This window comes from Gossypium hirsutum, chromosome A07 (genome assembly GCF_007990345.1).
Source record: "Gossypium hirsutum isolate 1008001.06 chromosome A07, Gossypium_hirsutum_v2.1, whole genome shotgun sequence".
NCBI classification, from domain to species: Eukaryota; Viridiplantae; Streptophyta; class Magnoliopsida; order Malvales; family Malvaceae; genus Gossypium; species Gossypium hirsutum.
The window spans coordinates 76,176,646-76,185,580 of record NC_053430.1 but is presented as its reverse complement, the minus strand read 5'-3'; the positions used below and the strand labels follow the sequence as shown (position 1 = coordinate 76,185,580).

At 38.2% G+C, this 8,935-nt stretch overlaps 1 non-coding gene across 1 annotated transcript; it reads right to left on the bottom strand.

Annotated features, from left to right (window-relative positions):
* Nucleotides 1-605: 605 nt before the first annotated feature.
* LOC121204404 (small nucleolar RNA R71) lies at nucleotides 606-712 on the bottom strand. Its single transcript, XR_005899329.1, has one exon. It is a non-coding gene; the product is annotated as a small nucleolar RNA R71 (small nucleolar RNA).
* Between the last annotated feature and the right edge of the window lie 8,223 nt (nucleotides 713-8,935).

The window sequence follows — 8,935 nt, the reverse complement described above, 5'->3', positions numbered from 1 at the left end:
TTTTCCTATTTCAGGAAGGTTCTTATAGTTTATGACTAGAAGAAACCCGTCAGGACCATTACTTTTTGATAGTGAGATCGATTGCACAGTTCGCAAAAACCAAAGAGAAATAAGGCGAAGGCTAAGATACACAGAGAAGGAGCAAGAGGACAATATTCAAACCACAACTGAGGAGATGACTGAAAACCAAGAAAATTCGCTACCTCCTGCAATTGCTGTTAATCAAAATCCTGCTCCGCGCACTATGTATGATTAAGCTAATCCTAATTTAACAGGAACTGAGTCAAGTATCATTAGACCTACTATTGCTGCAAATAATTTTGAACTGAAACCTAACACAATTCAAATGATACAGCAGTTTGTTCAGTTTGATGGTTTGCAAGACGAGGATCCCAACACCCACTTGGAAAATTTCCTAGAATTTTATGATACCATTAATATTTAATGGCATTTTTGATGATGCCATTCGCCTTCGGTTGTTTCCCTTTTTGTTAAGAAATAAGGCTAAACAATGGTTGAACTCGTTACCACGAGGGTCAATCACTACTTGGGAACAAATGACCGAAAAATTTTTATTAAAATATTTTCCACCTGCTAAAACAGCCAAATTACGTAATGATATCTCTTCTTTTGTATAGATGGATTTAGAAACACTCTATGATGCATGGGAGAGATATAATGACCTTTTGAGATGGTGCCCTCACTATGGGTTACCGCTTTGGCTATAGGTCCAAACGTTCCATAATGGCCTGAATCCTTAGACTCGACAGATGATTGATGTAGCCGCTGGAGGAACTATCAATAATAAGACACCTGAGGCAGCTTACGACTTTATTGAGGAGATGTCACTGAATAACTATCAGTGGCAAGTTATGAGAACGAAGCCAAGGAAAGCAGCCGGTGTTTTCAATCTTGATGCAGTTACTATGCTATCTAACCAAGCAGAACTCTTAAATAAAAAGATTGATAGTTTGTGCGGTTCTACTCAGGTACATCTAGTGACGAGGTGCAATTCAAATGGAGGTGGAGCATGCACAGAATATCAACCCTTCAACCCTAGCATCGAGGACAAACAAGTCCAATATATGGGTAACAATAACTATAGATACCAAAATAACCCATATAGCAATACTTACAATGCAGGTTGGAGGAACCACCCAAATTTTTTATGGGGAGGCCAAGGAAATCAGAGACCACCTCCAGGCTACCAACAACCACCCTACTAACAGGAAATGAAGCCGAACCTTGAAGAGATGCTCTCAAAGTTTATATCGCTGTCAGAAACTCATTTTCAGAATACCGAGACAGCACTTAAGAATCAACAAGCATCGATCCAAGGGCTCGAAACTCAGATTAGACGGCTTACCAAGTTGATTTCTGAACAACCACAAGGTAGCTTCCAAGCAACACAGAATCTAACCCAAGGGAGCAACTCAACGCGATTACTAGCCAAGATGAGGAAGGGTTAGTGACACCTAAACTAGAACCAAGGCAAGAAACTGAGATAAGCAAAGGTAAAGATGAGGTCAGCCAAAATGAGCAAAAATCGGTAAGTACAGAATACAAACCTTATGTGCCATACCCCAATGCGACAAGGAAAGACCGCTCAGACAAAAAATTTGGTAAATTCCTTAAATTATTAAAAAAATTACATATTAACTTACCGTTTATTGAAGCTCTATTGCAGATGCCAAACGCAATGAAATTTTTAAAGGAGCTTCTAGCAAATAAACGAAAGTTAGATGAAAGGTTACATGTGGAGCTGAACGCTGTTTGCTCAACCATTCTTCAAAATAAGCTACCCAACAAACTAAAAGATCTAGGGAGTTTTATGATTCCTTGTTTAATTGGTAGTTTAGATGTAAATAATACGTTGACTGATCTAGGGGCTAGTATTAACGTCATGCCTTACTAAATGTTTAAACAACTAGGTCTTGGGAAACCCAAACAGACTAGGATGAGCATTCAATTAGCAGATAAAACTATAAGATTTCCTAGGGGTATTATTGAAGATGTGCTAGTTAAAATCAATAAATTTATATTTCCCATTGACTTCATTGTTCTAGACATAGAAGAGGATAGCAACACTCCTTTGATTTTAGGAAGACCCTTTTTAGCAATTGCTAGAACGATTATTGATGGTGGCACAGGTGAGCTCACACTTCGTGTAAGAGACGAAACAATAACCCTTCAAGCTTGCAATTCCGGCAACACATCAGAAATTGAAGGTGATTGTCTAAACCATTCTACTAAAATTGACAATATGGTGCAACCTACTTTGCAGGAAATGAGTTTGAAGGAAGTACATGAGCCATTTTCAAGTAATAGTAGAGGACCTATTCATGAAGAATGAGGGATACAAATTTAAGAGCTAGATGAATGGCATGCACATAAACCGATAACACACGATAAACTAAAACTATGCCAGAACAAGCTCAATACCTTTCCAAATCAACTTAAGGTTGGAGATAAAGTTTTATTAGATGCAACAGATCCTCACATTGTCACTGACAAACCAAATGAAGAAATCCCTCTTACGGTACTTAGCATTTTCTCATTCGGTACAGTTGAGGTCAGTTATCCCAAGTTCGGCACTTTTAAAGTAAACAATACCCACTTAAAACCATTCAATGGAAAGGTAAGTCGAGCTTAAACTATAAATAAGCGCTTCTCGGGAGGCAACCCGAGCACTAATTGTATTAACGTCTATAAATTTTAGTACCTAACTTACTAACGGAGCTCTTGAATACAGGTTTACCACACAGCCACGGGTAAGCACACGAGCGTGCTTAGGACCATGTGGAAACAGGGCAAAGGTTTTCCCCAGCACGGGCTATGATAAATAGCCACGGTCTTGTGACATGGCCGTGGGTTAACCTACCAAAACAACACGGGCGTGCGACATGCCCGTGCCAAGCAACCATGGGCGAACCTGCCAAAAGAAAACGGGCATGGGCCTTCATACACGGGAGTGGGAGAAGCGAACAAAGACAGAAACAGCCGTGTGCACCCACATGCCCAAAGAACACGGGCGTGGGCCAAATGTCAGACGTGCCCAAATTCAAAATTTCGTGAATCACACTGGCAAAAACTGAGGAACACGGGCGTGTCCCCTAGTCGTGTGTCCCAAAATCTATAAATACCTTTCACTATTCACCATCTTCTTCACCCAAAATCTCTAACCCTAGCCGCTGCAAGTCCACACGGCCTCCTTGCCACGCTCGTGCGCCACTTGCAACTCCATTTTCGATGCCCATTCTCTTCTTTTTAGCGTTTGTTTACTCTTTTTTCTTTTATGTTACTTAGTTCTAATGCTAATTATCATGTTAATCTTCATTTATCCCACACTATTTCCATTCTGCTATCATTCAAGTTCCATTGTTAAGTTAGCTACCATTTATTTCATGTGACATTTTTCTTTATTACTTCATGATTTCTTAAGCCCCATTTACGTATTCTAAGTCAATATTTACCTGCTTATTATTTTTTGCCATTATAATCCATGCATTGTGATACATTCATGCTTTTTACGTTTCCATCAAGTTCTTTGCCATTTTGATTTTCATACTAATACCTCGACATTATGCCATAAAATTTATTTCTTTGGTTAGGTCTGTTAGTATTAGTAGTTGTGCCTGAAATTATTTATGACCTTTTCCTTGTTGAATTTGTTTACATTTTATCTTATCCAATCATCAAAACGGAATAATGATTTTTCTTGTAGGTACACCATGCCAAGCTAACGTGGGAAGAGAACCGCCGCCCCCACTTTGAAAAAACAGAAAGGGGCATCATCTTCTTCAAGCCCCACTTCAGAAATTTGACACCCATTCCTCCAATTTTCACCAGGCAATCAGGAGGAATTGTTCCAAATTCTACGGGCCTGATCGCGTGGTTCGTAACAAGTAATAAATATTTATAATAAAGATCAAACCTAGACTAACTATTATCATGACGAAAAGACAAGCGCACCTATCGAACAATAGTATAGTAATGGCAAGACCGGGATATCGTACCCAAGGGAACCAAAAGTACTAGTAATAACTATCTTTTTATTATCTAGCCTAAGAATAAAAGGGTTTGTTTTAATTAACTAATTATTTAAACTAAGAATGCACAGAGAAAAGAATTGGGGAATTACTTTTCGGAATATCAATTGACTTGAGACAATACCTAAGGAAAAATTCACCTAGACTTTACTTGTTATTCTGGCTCCTACTCGGACGATTTATTCATTCAACTTGTTCTGTAGAGATCCCTAAGTTATGTTATTATCCCTATTCAAGACAAATAACTTCTAATCCCTAGATTGAATAACCAAGACTTTTCTCTAATTGACACTCTAGGGTTGCATTAACTCGATCTATGGATCCCCTTATTAGGTTTCACCCTAATCCGAAAAAATCTTGTCACCCTATTTTTAGGGCGCAATCAACTCCGCTTAATTATGTCAAATGTACTGTTAGACAGGGTCCATTCCTCCTCTAAATAAGAGTATTTCTTGAATAAGTATCCTGGGATATCAAAACAAGAATTGAGTACACATAATTAAGAACAAGTTAAATATTTATCAGACGATTCAGAAAATAATAACAAGATTTGTCTTAGATTTCATTCCCCTTAAGTATTTAGGGGATTTAGTTCATAACTAAATAAGAAAACATCTCAGAAGAATAAAGAATACAAAACATAAAGAAAACCTAAAACTCCTGAAGGGGAATTGAGGAGAGATCTTCAGTCTTGATGATGAATCTAGCTTCTGAGATGGATTAATCGGCTTCCTTGGGGTAATTCCTTACCCCCTTCTTCGTCTCCCCTTTTCTCCTCCTCTAGTGCGTATTTACAGGCTTTGGAATGCCTAGAAACCCTCCAAAGTGGCCTTTTACGAAATGGACTTAACTTGGGCTCAGCAGGGACGCGTCCGTGTGACACGACCGTGTGACGTGATTGCCAGGCCGTGTTATATTCGTTAAATTGCACAAGACCGTGTGGGTCAATGGCTAGGCCGTGTGAATCGTGAAAGCCATGGTCGACACCCTCGAAAGACACGGGCGTGTGAGCTACCCGTGTGGCAAGGCTTAGGCCGTGTCATCTTCTCAATTTGGTCTGTTTTGTCCCTTTTTGGCTCCTTTTGACTCTTGGTGCTCCCCTGAGTACAAAACATGAAATTAAAGCATTAAGAGCATTAAATTCACCAATTCTAATGAGAAATCATCTATAAAATGCATTGAACATAGGGTAAAAATATGTATAATTTACGGTTTATCAAATACCCCCACACTTAAGCATTTGCTTGTCCTCAAGCAAAATTCTCAACTCATAATCAAAATAAATCCTTCTCAACTTATAATTTCTATCAATAATATCTCAAATTAATCCATAGGTAATCATACATTGAGAATTTAACTAAAAGAACATAAAAGTTTCAATCATTCCATGTTGAGCATTTTCTCCTGAAAATATAGGTGTCTTCCCTCATCTAAGTAATTACCTTTAATTCAGAATATCACAGAGTTTTACATCCTCACTAAAGATTCACTCAAATCACTCAAGGTGTTTGAAGGACAATAAAGGAGGCACTCAATAGTCAATAATGAAAAGTCATTACCATAGGCTTGCATGAAAATCAAATCTCCACCACTTTAATTTTAAGATGATACATCAATCAAAAGGTCTTTAGAGGGTTGTAATGAGGCTTAGTTAGGGGGTGCAATTACAACCTGAAAGAAAGGGTTAGAATCGAGATTCAATTGAAAAGTTGCCTAACTAGAAAAAGAGCTAATCTTCACTTGCGTACAACAGAGCTTCTCTCAGAATTGAAATTACAGATATGCATACATAGTTGTGTTTTTTTTAAGAACAAGTTAAATAATATAGACTAAATATCAAGAACAAAACATAGCTAGGCAATCCATTCAACTCAAATCTCGACAAAAATAGGGATTAATTTAGGGGATTTCAACAATAATGGGTTAAAAGTTAATATTAAAGGTAATACAAGAATTGGTTTGTTGGGCTCAAGAGGGTTTACTAGGGGTTAATCGTGGAGGTAGGCTTTGCATGGCATGAGTGGGTTAATCCTAAGTGCCTTAATCATTTTGATATATCAAATCAAATGATGTGGTATCGACATGCATAATCAAGCAAGTTCTAGAATAACAGTTCAATACTGACGCACTCAAAGCAATAATAAAAGTGTGCATGAAAGGATGAATAGATGCTCAAAAGGCTCAAAAATCTCACAAAAAATTATGGCTTTTTGATGTTTAGAGTCATGAATTCTAATTCAAAGTAATACCTAGACTTGGGGAAACAACCTATAATTTAATTTCTTAAAAATCAACTTATCATGCTTGATTCTCTAATGTCTTAAAATTTAAATAACCAATGCATAAATCCCTATGTTTTAATTCAAGATATATCACTCAAAATCATAAATCAATTAAAATTTATCCTAAATATGATATGCAAGTTTTTCATGAGAACAAGGTGATTATTCAGGGATCTTTTTCTGATAGTGAAATAAATACCCCCACACTTGAGATGTACATTGCCCTCAATGTACAATGATAGATGTTAGAGAATAAAAATAAGATAGAGGGAGAAGTGAAACTTCTTGTATGATGAATTCCTCGAACATAGAGTTTTAGAGAGTGATCAATTTGAAAGTGGAGGAGGACACTCTGGCAGTCGTAGAGGTTTATCAAGCCATAAGTCCTGCGCCAAAAGAATATTATATCTAGTGGTAGTTATGGTCGTGGTCGAGCAGGACATGGCAGTGTGGAGAACCTTCCCCGGTGGAGTTGTAGTTCCTATGTGATGATAAGCTTAGGAGTTCTATATAACTGTGATAAAATCAGGAACTTTTTAGGAGATATGAGGAAGTATAAGGATTCGAAAAGAAATAACCGAAATAAAGAATAAAAATAAAATTATAAAATATAATAAAAATAATAGAAATTGTTTCAATAATAAGTAAAAATAGAAAATAATAAATAAATCTTTTTAAACATCTTCATCGCTAGATGGTTCACGAGGCGGGATTGGCGATAAGATGGGAAGGTGCTGACAACTCTGCTGTAGAGTAGCATCAATGTTGTCAAATTGTTGAAAACACTGAAGCTCGAATCGGGTGAGGTGCTCAGATATGTTAGCATATGAAGCTGCCACATAAACTGGACGAGAGGGTAGTGGTAGCTGAGAATAGGGATCAAGGAGTGGAGAAGGGGAGATTTTGGCTAGGGCTATTGAAAGGAAGAAGAAATGAACAGTGATTTCCTTATATAGCGGAGGGCCACACGGCCTAGGGCCACGCCCGTGTACTTATGAGGGTGAGCCCGTGTGTTTCGAATTTTGCAAATTTAGGTCGTGCTTGGCTATTCTTCCACACCCGTGTGTCTTGGGCGTGTGTGGTACACGGCCATATCGCACGGTCGTGCCTAGCGTTGTTCGCTTCTCTCCCGCCCATGTTAAGGTACCACGCCTATGTATTGTTATCCACGGCTTAATAGCACGGGCGTGAGAAACAGAATCGAGCCTTGTCCCTGGCATGCCCGTGGGGATTTATCTCATCCTGTGTTTTGGGGAAATCATTTACCTTATTTTCGCACGGTCGTATCGCACGGCCGTGTTTCCCCCCATGTTGAGCACACAGCCTTAAGCACGGCTGTGTTACCGGCCGTGTGGTGCTGGGAACCTGTGCTTCAAATACTCTGTTAGTGACCTAAATGTTTAAAACTTGAATTAAAAATAATTTAAAATGGTTAGTACTCGGGTTGCCTCCTGAGAAGCGCTTGTTTATAGTCTAAGCTTGACTGTTACCTTGTTAGTATACTCAGGGCGGTTTGTGGAGTCGTAGCTCCTTTCCATCGACTTTAAAATCCTCACCATTATAAAGTTTGAGACGTTGTCCGTTTACATTGAAAGTACCATATGATGGGTGACTTACCTCTATCATGCCATATGGATGAACAGATTGAATTACGAAGGGTCCTGACCATCGTGATTTTAGTTTCCCAGGAAACAATTTGAGTCTTGAGTTGTATAGTAAGACAAGATCTCTAACTTCAAATTTTTCCGTTGCTTTAAATGAACGTCATGGCGCCGCTTTGTTGCTTCCTTGTATAGGCGTGAATTTTCGTATGCATTGGCTCACCATTCATCTAGCTTGTTTAGCTGCATCAACCTATTTTTTCCTGCAAGTTCGGAATCAAGGTTTAGAAATTTAATAGCCCAAAAAGCTTTATGCTCTAGTTCAAATGGGAGATGATAACTTTTGCCATAAGCAAGTTTGTAAGGTGATGTCCCTATAGGAGTCTTAAAAGCGGTTCTGTAAGCCCATAAGGCATTGTCTCTTTTTGTTGCCCAGTCTTTTCTGTTTGATTCTACCACTTTTTCAGGGATTCGTTTGAGTTCTCGGTTTGCTGCTTCAGCTTGTCCATTAGTTTGAGGATGGTATGGGGTGGCCGTTCTGTAATAGCCCAAAATTGGGTCTAGCTGGAATAGAGGTTTCGGGACCACAAAATCTGAGATAAAAATAATTATTTTATGATTATTTTGAGGTCTATGATATGATTGCATGATTTTGTGAAAATTTCGTGAAGAAATTCTATGCATAAAGTGCTCAATTTGAAGTTAGGGACTAAATTGAATAAGGTGCAAAACTTGCATTCTAGAAGTTTCTAGTATGAACTTGCTTTGAAATATTAATTAGGAGGTCTTAAATAGAAATTTTACCAATTTCTAAGTGATGGAAAAAAATTGGACAAGGATGGAAATTTTAAAAGTTTAGTAAGGAAGGGCATTTTGGTCATTTGGTAATTAAAAGAAATAAAAAGGGAAAATAAAGCCAAAATTGACTCATCTTTTTCATGGAGACCGAAATCAGCATGGGGGAAGCCATGGCTAGGGTTTTGAAGCTTTCCAAGCTCAATAG